At 35.8% G+C, this 17,620-nt stretch overlaps 1 protein-coding gene across 12 annotated transcripts in view; it reads left to right on the forward strand.

Moving 5' to 3' along the window:
• LOC124430779 (frizzled-2) overlaps positions 1 to 17,620 on the forward strand; it is a 129,060-nt gene that overhangs the window by 74,576 nt on the left and 36,864 nt on the right. The window contains exon 3 of one of the 12 annotated variants that reach the window (XM_046977794.1): positions 6,674 to 6,820. The exons of 9 other annotated variants lie outside the window; for them this stretch is intronic. The gene's annotated coding sequence lies outside the window, so the exon portion shown is untranslated. Of the gene's footprint in view, positions 1 to 6,673; positions 6,821 to 9,823; positions 9,919 to 10,057; positions 11,247 to 17,620 lie in introns of those variants that run through there. 2 more of the 12 variants (XM_046977797.1, XM_046977796.1) reach the window with 2 other exon arrangements.

The following is a 17,620-nucleotide window of genomic DNA, read 5'->3' on the forward strand; positions in this document are numbered from 1 at the left end:
TAGTAGTAGTAGTAGTAGTAGTAGTAGTAGTAGTAGTAGTAGTAGTAGTAGTAGTAGTAGTAGTAGTAGTAGTAGTAGTAGTAGTGATAGTAGTAGTATTTAATACAAGTTGTAATGGTGGTGGCCTCGTTCGCGTGCATCGATGCAGGATGGGTGGTACATATTCCTCCCTTCTTCTACCTCCTCCCTCTTCTTCCCCTTCTCCTTCTACCCCCTCCCCTCCTTTCCCCGATGTCTCCTTTACATCTTTTTATTCGCGTGCAACAGCGACAGAAAGAGACTCGCTTCCCTTTGCCTCCCTTTTTTTTTCTTCCTTTTTGCAAGACCCACAACTCCACTCGCCGGCTTGCTCGACGAACGCGATCGAATTCGAGTCTATCAGACGCGGAAATAAAGAAGTAAAGGGAAAGAGAGAGATAGATAGATAAAGAGAGAGAGAGAGAGAGAGAGAGAGAGAGAGAGAAAGAGAGAGAAAGAAAGAGAAGAGTCTCCCTCGATCGAGAAAAATCTTTCATCTGTTAAGGTAGGGAGAAAACGTTATTAAATTCGTATAAAGAAAAAGAGACAGTGTGAGAAAGAGAGAGAGAGAGAGAGAGAGAGAGAGAGAGAGAGAGAGAGAGAAAGAAACAGTTTTTCTTCGTTCGATCGATATTTAAATGATTCGTTTGGAGAAAAAAAATTAAAAGGAAAAATAAATAAATAAATAATGGAAAAGAAATATTATCTCTAAAATACTCCGAACACGCAGAGATTGTGGTGATAGTGAAGAGATTAAAAAAATAATAAAAGAAAAGAAAAAAAAGGAAAAAAAAAAAAACAAAGATCGAAGAAAATTGTTACGATCGAGAATCGAGACGTCTATTTGGAAGAAAAACGATGGACGATGATGGACACGTCCGATCGTCACGAAGGACCATTTATTTTCATAATTTATTCCTACGCCTGTGTACCTGTCAATAAGGATTTACTGATCAACGACGATAATGCACGCGAGCAACGTTCAAAAAAAAAAAAGAAAAAAATGCAAAAAGAAAAAAAGAAGAAAGAAAAGAAAAAAGAATGAAGAAGATGAAGAAGATGAAGAAGAAGATGGAAATGAAGAAGAAAGAGGAAGATGAGGATGAAAATGAAGGCTCTCGTAGTTGTTCTATTCGAAGGAACTATCCTACTCCATCATCAATACTCGAATTACAAAGATAGAAAAGGCAACTCTATTGGATACCAACGAAACGTCAAAGTGTTTGCAAACCTCCAGGAACTTTAAGAAAAAGTTCCTTTGCGAGTGGTCAAAAAGTAAAAAAAGGAACAATAAAGTTTCCTCGATGTGAAACTTGAACGAACGACGTACGAAGGGAGGAAGAAGAAGAAGAAGGGCCACCACTGGTGGTGTCCTCCCTCGTGACGAGTGAAATACGTCCGTATCTCTCTCTCTCTCTCTCTCTCTCTCTCTCTCTCTCTCTCTCTCTCTCTCTCTCTCTCTCTCTTTTCAACGTGTCGAGCAGAAAACTGGTCGAATACCGGTTAACCCCCGCAGGGACAATGTCTCTTCCCTCCCCCTCCACCCACCCTCTCTCCTTCCCTCTTTTTCCTTTCTCTCTCTCTCTCTCTCTCTCTTTCTTTTTTTCTCTCTCTCTCTCTACCCATAAAGCTCCGACGCGGCACTTTTTCGAAAGGATCTCGTACATACATACATTACTTACATACATAAATACATACATAGAGATCGATGATGACGTTTAGTCGTTAAATAAATTTCAATAGAGCTACGAAATTATTTCGAAACGCACTTCGTTCCTTATCGGACTTGCGCTCTTGAATTTTCCATTTTCTGTATTTTCTATTTTTTTTCTTTTTTTTTTTTTTTCATTTTTTTTTTTTCGTCCTTTCTTTCCTCATTTCTTTCTTTCTCTTAGAAAAAGGAAAAGAACTACCTCTCGTAATAGCGAGAGTAGGTCTCCTACTTACCATGTGTTACCTATCAGGGAGAAAGATAAGAAAAAAAAAAATGACACTTCAAAAAAGAGGCGATCGGGTGGAACCGAACCGTTACTGTAGAAAGCTTGAAGAAACTTTCTATCTCTCTCTTTCTCTCTCTGTCTTCGTTTTTCTTTAATCTCCCCCATCCTACCCCACTATACCCCACCCCTGACTAGTCACCTGGATTTCTCTATTTCTTTCTTTCACTGTGTTCGTTCTCTCGTTCGTTTTAACACGTTTATATTACCACGTAGATTTGTATTTATGTAAGTCTGGATAGGTTTACGGTGCTCCCATAACTGGCTATGTATTTAGTGGACGTATCTATGTATTGGCCGACGAAGTGGCCTGGGGGGAGTACTGGGGAAAAGGGGACAGGGATTAAGAGTGGGGAGTAAAGGGAATGAGAAACGTTATCTCTTCGGTCCGTGGCTGGTCGCCACTATCATGACTCTTATGCACTAACTTGAACATACGACTACGGGACACACAGTGCATACCATTCTCTTGTGGCCCGTTTAGGTGATAGGTCACAGGAAGCCCAATGTAATCTGTCTTTCGAGAATCTCAGACGCACTCACGTGCTCTTACTTATCTTGGTTTGGAGAAACGATCTTGTTACAAAAAAGAAAAATAAAAAAAAGAAGTGAGGGAGAGAAAGAGAGAGAGGGGTGGGGAAAGGAGAAAAAGGAATACGATAAATTATAGACTGTTACTATGGACCGTTACTTTTCTTTTTTTTTTTTTTTTTTTTTTCTTGTTCTTATTGATCATCCTGCTCTTTGTCTGGTAGAGAGAGAGAGAGAGAGAGAGAGAGAAGTAGTCATTCTTTGAAATAAACGAAATATTGAAAATTTCTGTACTAGTTGATCAAACATTTTTTCCTGAGTCTTGTATATTATATATCACTTTATCTTTTTTTTGCTTTTGTTTTTTTTTTTTTTTTTTTTTTAACTATTTATATATTGCATATTATTAGATAGTAAAAAGAGAAAAAAATATATTGGATAAAATATTGAAAAAGTAATATACTGATAAAAATGTATTTATATATCGCATATTGAGTAATGAAAGAAGAAAAAAATAATAATACGATAAATTACAGACCAGAATCCTTTTTTCTCTCTCTCTTTTTTTTATTGGTTTTCCTTGTTTATACATGATATAGAACAAGAGAGAGAGAGAAAGATAGAGAGAGATAGATAGAGAGAGAGAGAGAGAGAGAGAGAGAGATGGAAGTTATTTCTCAAATTAAACGAAATATCAAAAATTTCTATACTAATTCGTCAACAATATTTTCCTAAAATCTCTACGACACTTTTTTTTTCCTTTTTTTTTTTCTTTTTAAAAAATTTTGTACATCATATATTAAGTGATAAATCAAAAAAAAAAAAAAAAGAAAAGAAAGGAAAAAGTATGTAGAACTCGATGAAATGGATAGAAATGATGAAACGTCAAACGGGAATAATGCAATGAAACAGAAAGGAAAAAGATCGAGCTTTCAAGGAGCTTCTTCTTCCTTTTCTTTTTTCTCCTATAATTTTTTATCTTTTTTTCTTTTCTATTTTTTTTTTCTTTTTTTTTTTGAAAGTAGTGTTCGAAGGAACTCGTAGGATCGATCAACTGACAAGTGCGGAGGCGCCGCTCTTGTCCGCTTCTTCTTCTTCTTCTTCTTCTTCTTCTATAAGCTAATTTCACGTCGAATAAAAGCGTCTAATATGGGCGAAGGGAAAATCCGTTTAGCGTCGCTCCAGCTTCTCAAGATAAATTGGTTTCGGGGTGGGATTTCTAAAGCAGGTTCTACGATGGCAGGAAGTTCAGGGGTACCGCAGGATCCTTTTGTGAAAGCGAGGTCCTCCCTTGAGAATCCTGTCGTCTTCTCTCTCTCTATCTCTCTCTCTCTCTCTCTCTCTCTCTCTCTCTGTCTCTCTTCCTCTTTCGTATCTTTACTCACGGAGTTGCTTGGACATCGTGAATGTCAACCGTGACCCAACAATGGGACACGGAAGACAGCCTAGCACAAGAGAAACGACGGGAGGGGGAGGTTTAGGGAATAAGAAGGGAAGGGAAAGGGAACGGGGATTTTTCAACGAGCAAACTGGACTTTCTGAACATCACCACCGACGTAGAGAAAATCTGGACCCTCACCTTTTTGCCTTTTTCTTTTTTTTTTTTCTTTTTTTTTTTTTTTCTTTTTTTTTGACGTCTTCATTTCGATGATTGCACCATCGTCCTTTCTTCCTGGCGTTTATAAAAGGAAGAAGGACGGATGGAATGGACGAATGGAGGAAGGATGGAAGGAAGAACAACGAACAAAAAAGGAGAAACTTTTCGATTATTCGAACACACAGGACTGAAGGGACAAAGAATTTTTTTTTTGTTTCCTTGTCTTTTTTTTTTGTTTCTTTCGTTTTTTTTTTCCTTTTTTTTCTTTCTTTTTCTTTTTTGTTTCCTTGTCTTTTTTTTATTGTCTCTTTCGTCCTTTGTTTCTTCTTCCTTCTTCTTATTCCTCCTCCTCCTCCCCCTCCCCACCCCCACCAACCGCATAACTTTTTCTTTTTCACTTCAGCTTAAAATCAGCTATACCCCATTTTATATTATCCTTGCGAAGGAGAAAAGTTTCTTCCATGATAGGTCGAAGTTTCGATTGCAACGAAAAAAAGGAGGGTCGGGGAGGGGGGAGAGGGAGTGGCCGCTCGATTTCAATCTTCGTCGAAAGAGAGAGAGAGAGAGAGAGAGAGAGAGAGAGACTTTTTAACGCATAACAATGAATAAAAGCCAACCAGAAGAGAGAGAGAGATCTCTACTAGCACGGTCGAGACTTATCGTTGAGAGAATAAATTGTTAGAAAAGCGAGTTAAGAAAGGGAAAGAGAGAGAAAAAGAAAGAGAAAGAGAGAGAGAGAGAGAGAGAGGAAAAAAAAAGAAAGTTTTCTATAGTAGATATGTATACCTCGAAAAACTTTTCTCTTTTTCTCTCTCTCTCTCTTTTTCGTTCGATTTCTTAGCTTCTTTTTCTTCGTTTCTCGAACGAATAATTTGCTCATGCGGAAAGTTCATTGTGCAGATGCAACCTACGGATAGTGGTATTTCTATCCAAAACATTTTTTTCAATCTAATTTATTTCCATTTATTTTTTCATTCCGATTTCACCTATTATCCCTTCGTATTCTTCTTCCCTAACCTGAAGAAATTTATTTCTTGAAAGAACATGCAAGTATAATACGAATAGATGTATAAACTGACGAAGAATTAAAATATTGTTAGCTCGAACGTAACAGACAGAAATAGAGATAAAGATATATGTATATATATATATAGAGAGAGAGAGAGAGAGAGAACAAAAAAATATATAAACAAAGTCGTTCAAAGGTGAATAACAATATGGTTGAAAGGAAAGTACTTACATAGATATATACGTGAAATAGACAGAAAGATAGAGATAAAGGGAAATAAAGAGATAAAGAAAGAAAGAAAGAGAGAGAGAAAGAGAGAGAGGGATAGAAAATAAAATGTCTCCCTGTCAAGTGCAATGTCCCATATGCCAGGTCGAAGAACTATAATGGACCATACTCATCACACACGGAGAATTACCGAAGCCATCAGCAACTCGCAATTTTGCTTTCTCTTTTTTCTTTCTTCTTCTTTTTTCCTTTCTTACTTACTTTTCTCTCTCTCTTTCTCTCTCTCTCTCTTTCTCTCTCTATGGTGATACGAGATCAGAATCAGAAGCAATTCTCGTTCATTCGTCATTACTTCATGGCGTGTACTACCTAAACGTTAATGTGGTAGTTTAGTCGAAACCACGAGACGAGTAGTGGAATCGAGCGACTACTAGGGGAAGTCAACAAGGCCACCCCTCCATTTCTTAGCTATTCCAGAAACGTCAAGGGAAACCGTCCTAGCCCCTAAGGGATTCTTCTCCTTTTCCCCTTTTTCCTTCTTCTTCTTCTTCTTCTTCTTTTTCATCTTCATCTTCATCTTCACTTTTTATCTTTTTTTTCTCTTCTTCTTTGATAATAAAAGATGTTGTTGGATAAAATATGGTATTGCATTTGCAAGATGGAAATCTATAGATGAGTTAAAAATATGAATAAGAAATAATAATAAGAAGAAGAGAATTATTCTGTTTATAGTTTCTATTAATCTAACATATATGCATGCATACATATATATATACATACATACATACAAGCATATATAAATATATATATATATATGTGTGTGTATACGTACAAACTTTAAAAATCATATAAATTAAAATTCAAAGATCTTTTTAATTCCCTCCCCTGCTTCCTTGCCTCTCATTATAAATATTAATATCACATCGTTCGTTTTATAATTTAACAGCTTATAAGATATATATATATATATCTACGTTATAGAAAATCGTGTTATAGTTTATCAACGTAATTCGCATATTAATGTGCATTTAACTTAACACTTCTCTCGCGTGTCGTTAATATTCGATATTAATCGGCATTTTATCATTACTCTGGGATCGAAGAAATTGAAAAGCCTTCCTCCACTACGTTCATTTCGGATCAAGCAACTTTCTCAACACCGTAGGCGCGATAGTCTTTGATCGATCGACTCTGTACACGTTTGCCCCTATATGATCGATTGCCCGACGATAACGAAAATACCGTAAAGGTATATATTCCATCATTTTCATCAATTCCTTTTTCTTCTTTTAGAATTCTATAATGACCGAGTATCGAAGCTTTGGCGAGTGTCGATAATAGAAGCGATAAGTTATTAACACGTTCGCTGACAGCTGATCTTACGTGTGGACCCGACACTTTATGAGAGATCGGAAGACTTTAATTTTTTACCGATAACAGGTACTACCGTTTCTTTTTTATTTTCCTTTTTCTTTTCTTCTTCATCTTCTTCCTTTTAACATATCATTTTGCTGTCTTTCTTTTCTTTTCATTTTCCTTTTCTTCTTCTTTCATAAATTCTACGCATGCAAATTCATTTCTTCCTTTTCTTCTTTTCTTTTCTTTTTTTATCATTAACCATAGTAACATTATTTTACGTATAACATACATCGATGCACAATATTAAATATATATAATTAATATTCATATTTCGATCTAACATAACAATATAAAATTCATAACAAACGTGATATATCATTGAGCTTTATCATCGAAACGAGCAGGATGTAAGTAATAAAAGGGAACATTTTTTTGGTCTTTCCTTTTTTTCCTTCTTTCTTCGTCTTTTTTTTAAAGGGAAGACAATTTCATGGAAGACAATAGAACGAGATTACGATCTATGTGGTAAAAGTTAACGTACATACGTTCATACAACATTGATGAGTCTCATTCTACGTGACAGTACGTAAAAGCAAAAGGTGTCGTTGTCATTAGGCCTGCGGGCAGAGGAAGTTGGACATTAAAAGGGGGGCAAAAACGTGGTATTAAAGATTCGTCGGTCATCACTCTCCTCTTCTCTCTTCTCTTCTTTTTTCTTCTCTTTCGTTCTCTCTCTCTCTCTCTCTCTCTCTCCCTCTCTCTCTCTCTCTCTCTGTCTCTCTTTCTCTCTTTCATTGCAGGTGTACAACGTGATGTCTTCGAACGTATCGTTATTTATCGCTCGTTTCTCGCCATCTCACCTGAGGGCTTTACTCTTCGTTATTTATGTCGAACGGGAGTATCATTTTTTCGAATGCACGAAGGGACCCTACGAGTAGCAAACATTTGGGCCCTTATTTTCAGTCTTGGTATGCGACGTCATTCACCATGCGAATTCGAGAAGGACCTTTACTCGTTCTCTCTCTTTCTCTGTCGTTTCTCTCGTAGAGTAGTAACGTAGTACGAGTCGAGTTCGTGGTGTAGATCTCGATCGTATGTTCTCTTCTCTTCTCTTTTTTTCGTTTCGTTAACCAGACTCTCTATCTCTCTCTCTCTCTCTCTCTCTCTCTCTACCTCCCTCCCTCCCTCTCTCTTCCTCTCTCTCTCTCTCTCTCTCTCGATACGAAATCCTTCGGAGATGGTTCTCTGCTAGATCTCTCGATCCTGATACGAGAAAGGACTCGAGGAGAACCGGTCGCGACCGGGCCTACACCGGAGGAGGTGTATCGTTAAAGCAACGATCGAAAAATCTTACCTAGTAGAAGTCGAGCTTGTGCTCGAGACGATGTCGTTCTCTCTTTCTCTTTCTTTTCTATATCCGGTACGAGGACGAAGACGACGAAGAAAAGAGTGAAAGAGAGAGAGAGAGAGAGAGATTGTCTCTCTCTGATAATCATCGGACCTTTCCGTCCACGCAATTAAAAAAAAAAAAAGAAAAGAAAAAGGGAAGAAAAAAAAGAAACAAAAAATCATCGCCACCCCCATTTTCTCTCTCTCTCTCTCTCTCTCTCTCTCTCTTGTTCCTATAATTCAATCGGTTCTAAAAATCGTGGCGATTTTTCTCAAAAAAAAAAAAGTGAAAGAAAAAAAGGAAGAAATAAGGAAACAAAGAAAAAAAACTCGTGTAATAGAAAAAGAAAGAGAGAGAGAGAGAAAGAGAGAGAATAGGTATATGGCGTAACGAGATTGCCTTTAATTTCTTTTACCGGTCCGTTTTTGCAGTATAACCTGCCTCGTTATTCTTCGATAATGGAGAATATTCTTTCTTTCTATCTTTCTACCTCTCTCTCTCTCTCTCTCTCTCTCTCTCTCTCTCCTCTCTCTCTCTATCTCCCTCCCTTCTTCCCTCTACCACTTTCTCGATACATTGAGAACTTTAAAATACCTACCTACCAACCTACCTTCGCATAATGGCGCAAGATATGGCGGGAAGCTTAGCGTGGCGATGATTTTACGGATGAATCGCCGACACACTCGATTTTATCCCGAAAAAGGGCTTCACCCGAAGGCGATAATTAGCGATCGAGGCCTCCACCGAGTCTGGAGGCATCTCGTTATCCGCGGCAGGGCGCCCGCGCCTCCAACAGCATCCTCCTCTTCAACTGGCCACTCTCCTGTCTCTCTCACTCTCCTCTCTCTCTCTCTCTCTCTCTCTCTCTCTCTCTCTCTCTCTCTCTCTCTCTCTATCTCTGTCTCTGTCTCTGTCTCTCCCTTTTTCTCTTCCGTAACGCGCACGGTGTCTACTTTCGCGTCGCGTGCACACGCACGCATTGAAAAAACAGGTGTGCACGTATGCGGTCTCGCGCACACGCGAACGTTCGTCTCCGTAAATATAGGGTGTTCGTAGTTGAAAACTTTTTGTTTATTAAAATACAAAATCATACTTTGGCGTTCAACGATAACTCCCATAGTTACGCTATTTGTTTATAACGATATTAATAATAGTCCCCTTTTCTTTCTATTTCATTGTATTTGTCATTATTCTATCTAACGATATACATATACATTGATAATATCAAATGGATCATCGTTCGTATAAAATCGATTCCGTATATATCTACATATACATATATATATATATATATATATATAGATTTCTTTTTTAACCTATTATGAAAAAAAAAAAAAAAGAAATCAAATTTTCGAAATAATGAATAAAAAAAGGGAAGTACCTTGGAACTATGATAATCTTTTTAAATATAATAATTTAAAAGGATAGATAATTTTGACGATGATAATACTTTCTCTAAATTATTGATAATAAAGAGACACCCTGTATAGATCGCTGGACCATCGTCCTGACTCCGTAGCGAGACGCGAGGACGAAACGCGTGGACGGTACAAAGTGAGAGAGAGAGAGAGAGAGACTGAGTAGGAGAAAAGGATAGAGTGAGCGAGAGGGTCGATGTGACGGTAAGCGATAGAGTGGGGAGCGTTACGTGCCGAAGTCTGCCGGTGACTGTCGAGTCGAACCGAACATAGTCGTACGTTGCCGGCTAACGCGTCTCCCCACTCTCGGACGGCAGTGCGTGTTCGTCCGGCGTCGGAGAAGGTTGACTTTTCGTCAACGAATCTCGCACGTGCGTATCTCTCGTTACATATTTCTCCGTCGGTTTCGAACGAACAAAAGCCAAAAGAATATATATATATATATATATATTTATATATATATATATACGTGTACTTACGTACGTACGTATATCTATATATTTCTATATACACACACACATATATATATATGTGGATACGTATTACAAGAATATATTACATATAATATGTATATACCAATCTATATTTTTCTCGTGGGTGCGTGAAGGAAGGAAGGAAGAAGAGTGTCGAGAAATACGCGTGATATCGAAAGGGGGAATAAATAAAGCGGACGGAAGGAGCGCGTGCGCGATTCATCGAACATCTCTCTCTCTCTCTTTCTCTCTCTCTCCCTGATATTCTGTCTCTCTTTCTCTCTTTTTTTTTTCTATCTATGTATCTCAATACTACGTCGGTGATTCACGTTCCTTACGCGTGCTTTAGCAGGATTTTACGGTGGAACTGATTTAGTGCCGTCCCGTCGTGTGTCTCTTTTTTTCTTCTTGTATATATATATATATATATATATATGTATACATATACATGTATATACAAATGTTCGTAACGTCGTACGAAGAGAAACGAGAGTAAAAGAGAGGGAGGGAGAAAGTAAAGGAAAAAGTGAGAGAAGAGAAGAAGAGAAAGGAAAAGAAAAGGGAAGATAGAGGAAGGAGGGGTCGAAGGGAAGAGAGAAAAAGGAAAAAAAGAAAAGAGGGAGAATCTGAGACAAGCCACTGTACAACATTACGGAAGCGAAGAAATCAAAAACCCAGAAGGAGGGTCTCCTATCTTCTAATCACTACATCGGTGTATATCATCGCGTACCAACATTTCTCTCTCTCTCTCTCTCTCTCTCTCTCTTTTTTTCTTATTCTATTCGAACGAAGAATAATAAAAATTCGTCAATTATTATCTAATATCACGGAGATGTTTGTTAATACTACTGATGGACGTATGGATCCAAACGTGATCGAGATCGTGATCGAGTACGAATTTTATCGTATAGTTGAGGAAGAAAATATCAAGGAACAATAATGGATTAATTTTCTAATTCATCTTATGAAAGTTAGAATAATATCAACGGCCAGTGTGTGTGTGTGTGTGTGTGTGTGTGTGTGTGTGTCAGAAGAACCAGCCTACCAACCAAACCACAGGAGAGAAAGAAGAACTTTATATATATATATACATATATATATATATATAATATACAACGTACTACACACGCTTAAAAGTTAGACAGAGAAAGAGAAAGAGAGAGAGAGAGAGAGTGAGAGCCACATACAACACGAGAGGCAGTACCTACTCTCCGCGATAAATCAAGGTGAGATCCGGCTTTGTTTTCGAGGAGGAGAGGGTGCACCGATAGCCGGTCTCTCCTCTTTCTCTTTCTTTCTCTTTCTTTCTCTTTCTTTCTCCTACTACCAGTAAACGCGGTCGCTTCTCTCTCTCTTTCACTCTTTCTCTCTCTCTCTCTCTCTCTTTCACTCTTTCTTTCTCTCTCTCTCTCTATCTCTCTACTCTCTTCAACGGCGCGGTTCTCTTTCCAGTCCCTCTCGGCGCACTGCAAACGAGCATCCACGAGCATGTAGCATATATCTTGTGGCCAGTCTCTATCTCTCTCTCTCTCTTTTCCTCTCTCTTTTACGTCTCTTCCATCTTTCTCTCTTTCTTTCTCCTTCGAAATGTGCATAGGAACGACCAACGAACGAGAAACACATGCACGCGAAGCCAAAGAAAGAGAGAGAGGGACCCGACATGTTCCTTGCTTCTCTCGGTCCTGCACATTTCGAATGCCAAATGACTCTCCTCTTCTTCTTCTCTTCTCTTCTCTTCTCTTTTCTTCTCTTCTCTTTTCTTCTTTTTCTCCAGCTTCAACCACTACTCGGCCAAAACTCTCCGCTTCTCTTACCCGCTTTACTCGCGGAATCTGCATAAAGCGGAGTAATCGAGCGAGCTCGTGCCTTTCTGTTCTTTCATTCTTTCAATTCTTTTATTCTTTCCTTCCTTCCTTCCTTCCTTCCTTTCTTTCTTCTTTACTTCCTTCTTTCTTTACTCCCTTCCTTCTTTATTTCTTTTGCAATTTCCTTCGTGAAATTTGTACGTGAAAGGACGGACAAACCCCCTTATTTATCCAACTACGAATATATATAAAGCATTTTTGGATATAACTCTATATGAATTTTTTTTTCGTTCATTTGACTTTTAGTTTAGTTCCATATACTTTTGAAATATCCTATATATATCGAATTAAAAAAAAATCAAACGTTAATTAAACATTTAATTTTTAATTTTTCTTTATTGCAATAAGAAGAAGAAATGTTTCGTTTATCATATCGGATGAGAAACGAGTTAATGAATAATTTAACGATTGGTTTCGTTAAATTAGAAACGTTTAACTACAACGATTGGAAGAAAAAAGAAAAACAAAGGAACGTTTGTTTACATCGAAAGATAAAATCCACTCGAATGGAAATTTAACGTTTGTTTGTTTACAACGATATGTCACACTAAAATTTATCACAATGAAAACATTAATTTTTTTTATGATAATTCATAATAAGAATTAGCTTTAATATTTCTTTTTTATTTTCATAAAATGTACTTGCTCCATTTTGAAAATCAATAACGATTGAAAGAAACACGTTCATCGGTTTATTACGTATAAGAATCGAAAGCGAATGAAAATATATAATAATAATAATAATAATAATAATAATGTCTTCGTTCTTAGAGATGTTCGATTCGAAAAGGAAGAAAAAAATAAAAAATAAAAATAAAATAGAAAGAAAAAGAATGAGAGGATCGATTATGAGAAGAAATGTATTATTTATATTAGATAAGAATCAATTGAGAAAATTATTCTCGTACATATTACGCCGAAGGTATTTTATTATTCGATTAGTTCAACCAATACGTACGTGTGTGTACGATACGTACATATACATTCGATGGGTACTATACGTCGTTGGTTGCAACCATCTCCGTTAGAAGTTCTATCTTCTAACCGGTATGACGATTAACTTGTCATACATCTTTCATAGTTTATACTTAGTCGATACTGTTTTTTTTTTCCTTTTTTTTTCCTTTTTTTTTTTTTCTTTTTTTTTTTTTGTAAACGTTTCCCCATTTCCTTCCTTATGAAATTCCATTGAACGTCGTTCACGTATACCTCGTAGTCGATCGACGGTCGTGTACCTATCATACCATAAAACGTAACTAGAATTCGTGTTATTCGTTTGAATCAATATTATAATTAAGATAACCCCCTATCTCCTCTCCCTCTTTCTCTCTCTGTCTCTCTCTCTCTCTCTCTTTCCTTTCTACCTCCCTATTTGTAAGTATGCATGTAAGTTGAATTTTATTTAACGGTAGTTTTACTACCATTTACTAGGTAGGATCGTGAGAGAATATATTTATACAAGTTGGTGGTAAATCTCTGTGATTCGTAAAATGTCACTCGGCGAATTTGAAATGTCTGCTGTGTTTTTAAGTTTTATTAAAAATTTATTAATTTATGAGAGAATTTTCTCGTATCTATATTAAGAATTTATTAAACCTATGTCTATGCAATACTTTTTCTTTTATTTATTTATTTATTTATTTATTTTTTTTTTCTTTTTTTTTTTTTTTAACTGTCTTAAAGAAATTATTCGATTCGGCTTAGTATTTATTGCCGAGAAAAATCATTCTTAATTTGTAGAATATGTAGTAGACGAGTTAGTTATAAGACACGCAATTACGAATACATTTACATGCATGTACATGCATATACACGCAGGCACATATACAAATATATATGATCTAATGTCTCTCATCATCGTAACATCGTCGCAATGGAAATTGACGGCTCGTTGAACACATACCTATACATATATATATATATATATATATATATATATATATACATACAGAGAAATAGTCAACACGAATGAACGATTGGACTGACTATACGAAAGAGCCTAGCGCTATTCTTTTCTATTGCAAAAGTTTGATGACGAAGATGACGGAGATGACAACTCCACATATCCATATCCATATATCCATCTTTGTTCGTTCCAGAATCCTTTGTTGAATGAGCCTTGAATCACGTCGAATGCTGATTTCACGTGTACTCGATTTAACGAGTAACGCATATAAAAGCTTTTTTCATTATTTTCTATCGTTTATTCGCCATCGAGACTCGTTGCTCCACGTTTATTTATTTAGAATTTTCTCGCTTGTTACAACACGAATGAGAACACATCTTCGTCGATATTTTTTTTTTTTTTTTTTTTCACCATGCCGAATGTCGATAACGATTATTTCAGCCACGTTTTTAATCCAGAAAAAAAAAAATCCAAGAAGAAAAAAATGAAAAATAGGAAATATTATTTTCGTCGTGTCTATAAAAAAAATATTATATTATTTGAGATTTATAATTATATTATAATATAATATAATATAATATAATGGTATAATTGTATATTTGAAAAAAAATAAAATTATGAAAGAAATTTTGCATTATGGAAAGTAACAATGAAGTTAAACGTGAGTGATAAAATTGAAATTTAATTGTTACATTGCGTTGTAAAAAACTTGAACAGATTTTCAAATTGACGAAGGAAAAAGTTGTTCTTCGATAATCATGATCACAAATTGACGAGTTCAAGAGAGCGAGAGCGAGAGCGAGAGAGAGAGAGAGAGAGAGAGAGAGAGAGAGAGAGAGAGAGAGAGAGAATAAAACCGAAAAAAAAATAGAAGATTGTACAAAACCAACGGAGCACGGTTTATCCGACAGTCTTTTTACGACTATCGTGCGGCTTCCTTCCGGTGCAACACGGCCACGGTTAAATTTGCACCGCGTACGAGACGCGTTGTTTATGATCGTATATTTCTGCTCGCCCATCTTAGCCTCATCGTTCTTTTCTCTCTCTCTTTCTCTTTCTCTCTCTCTCTCTCTCTCTCTCTCTCTCACTCTCTCTCTCTCTCTCTCGATCGTTTTCAGTAGGCATCTCGACGCACGTGCGAACAACTTCCATTTTGCTCTTGCAATCGTCAACTCTCGTCGATATTGACGATCATATTATCGTCCTTTTTACTTTCGAATAGTTTCTGCTTTCATTGTATTTCTAAAAGTAATTCGACTAAGCAAAAAAAAAAAAAAGAGAGAGAAAAGAAAAATAAGAAAAAAATTAAGACATATATATGTATATTCTCTTTATCAGGGGAAATATCAATATAGTTGCGTTTACGTTTATTATAACTTATTATTATTATTATTATAGATTCTTTTCCTTCTTTATATAATACTAATTTTTCTTTCTTTCTTTCTTTCTTTCTTACTGTTAATTATAATACATTTTAATATTTAGTTAAGTACATATATAGTATGTAATTTCAATAGGTATATAAATTATACGTAGTATAGAGTTAATAATTTCATCGTAATAGAGCATTGCCCTAATCTAAATGAATATTTCGTTTTTTTTTTTTTTTTTTTATTTTTCCTCTTCTTTCATCTCTCTCTCTCTCTCTCTCTCTCTCCCTTCTTCTCTTCATAAAGACGTCTATCAAGGTATGGAAAAAAAAAAAAATTATAAATTAACATCCTCGTTTAACATCCTCGACGGTTGTTAAAAGGATATGTATCTAGTTAAAGGAACGACGAACGATGAAACGTTCAAGACTTGTGTATGTAGATAAATGAAAATTTTTCTCAGTTCCGGTTTTATCGTTGATCGCTAATATAAGAAGAGTTTAAGAGATCCATGGCGCCGAACGTGTCCCCGGGATATCGTTAAAATCAAAGCGAGGAGGTTGCTTGATCGGTGAACGAACGAATGAACGTTCGATGATGCGTGTCTCGTTCGTTTGGAAAACTCATACTTATAGTTACTACTCGTACACGTCTCTCTCTCTCTCTCTCTCTCTCTCTCTCTCTCTCTCTCTCTCTCTCTCTCTCTCTCTCTCTCTCTCTCTCTCTCTCTCTCTCTCTCTGTTATACGTTAAGCTTTTACCCCTCAATGAAAAAAAAAAAAAAGAAAAAAAAAAAACGTGCAGTCGCTCCCGGCTATAAAAGCGACCAAGTAATTATGCTACGCAAGCGCATGTTATGCATGTATATATGTATGTACATATTTGCATGGCAAATCTTTCGATCGGGAAGAAATATTTTCGAATTGGCGCTTGTGATTGCGAACATTTCTGAAAAAATGTTTTCCATATAGTTTTTCTTTTCTTTTTTCTTTTTTTTTTTTTTTTTTTTTCTTCTCTTTATTTTTCCTTTCGTTGCTTTCTTTATTCTATCGTTTTAATTTTCCTTTCTTCTCCCCCTATATTTCCTTTTTATTTATTTTTTTTCCCTCGCTTTCTTTTTTTTTTTTTCCTTTTTTTCTTTTTTTGCAAGGAGAGAAAAGAAAAAAAAGAGAGAGAGAATCTTCACCTGTTACCTCTACCTCCTATTCAATTTGAAACCTGCAACAGGAATGATAGGCTGTTAACACGCGAGGGAATTTAATATATGCACATGTTTCTCTCTCTCTCTCTCTCTCTCTCTCTCTCTCTCTCTCTCTCTCTCTCTCTCTCTTTCCTTTCCTCTCTTTCGAAAGTAACATCGATGGAAAATCCTGGATACGATTTAGTTCCTAACTGTATTGTTCTTGTTTAATAATAATAATATACATATGGAATATATTGCAATATGTTTGGTATGTAGTACTTAATGCTTTACAGGAAATATTTTGATTTGATTCGATTAATAACGAACGAATGAAAATTATATAGAAAATTATAATGATAGTTCGTAAATAATGAATTTGTGATATTTTAGCGATATATATATATATATCGATTGGATCTAATTTTTAATCGAAAAAATGAAAAAGAAAATGAACATATAGAGTTTCGTAAAATTTTGATGAATATTCATTATGTATATTACTTATATAATTTGATTAAAGTTTATTCTAATTAAACAGTACTTTACTATTGGTTAAAAAAATTTTATTCACACTATTGACAGATCTTTTGCTTCTTCTTTTCTCACTCATATTTTCTGTTCTTTTGTTTTTCTATAATCGTAACGAAATCAGCCGAATCATGATAGAGTTATTGATTTTAGGTGTAATAGATTAAAATCTTTTCTTCCTTTATTTTTTCTTTTCTTTTTTCTCTTCTGAAAAGTTAAATTAAGTAGCAGTTAACACTCGATCAATGTCGACAACATCAAAAGAAAGAATCGACCGAATTGTTTTTACTCGTTTTGCTAGAAACCTCTCTCTCTCTTTCTCTCTCTCTTTCTCTTTCTTTCTCTCGGTGTCGAAGGCTTTATCTTATCGCTTTCTAACGAGCAAACGGGCACGTCGAACCGAGCCACGACGACGACATATTTTCCTGCGTGAGAAATCACTAACACTCGTGAGTACGCCCCAACGATCGTTAGTATTATCGATATCTATATATATATATATATACACTTACGTACGTAGGTTAGTACATATGTATGTGTATTTATGTATGTATATATGTGTATGTAGTTGTCTCTTTGATACTAATTTAATTCCAAAAGCGAGAAACGTGCTACGACAAATTTTGTTGTTTTTTCTTTTTTTTTTCTATCTTTTTTTTTTTCTTTTTTTTTCTTTCTTTTTTTCCTCTTTTAGATTTTTACACCTATTAGTACTGTCAAGGATTGCGTGAAAATTTTTTTGATCTTAA

This window comes from Vespa crabro, chromosome 19, assembly GCF_910589235.1.
Source record: "Vespa crabro chromosome 19, iyVesCrab1.2, whole genome shotgun sequence".
NCBI lineage: Eukaryota > Metazoa > Arthropoda > Insecta > Hymenoptera > Vespidae > Vespa > Vespa crabro.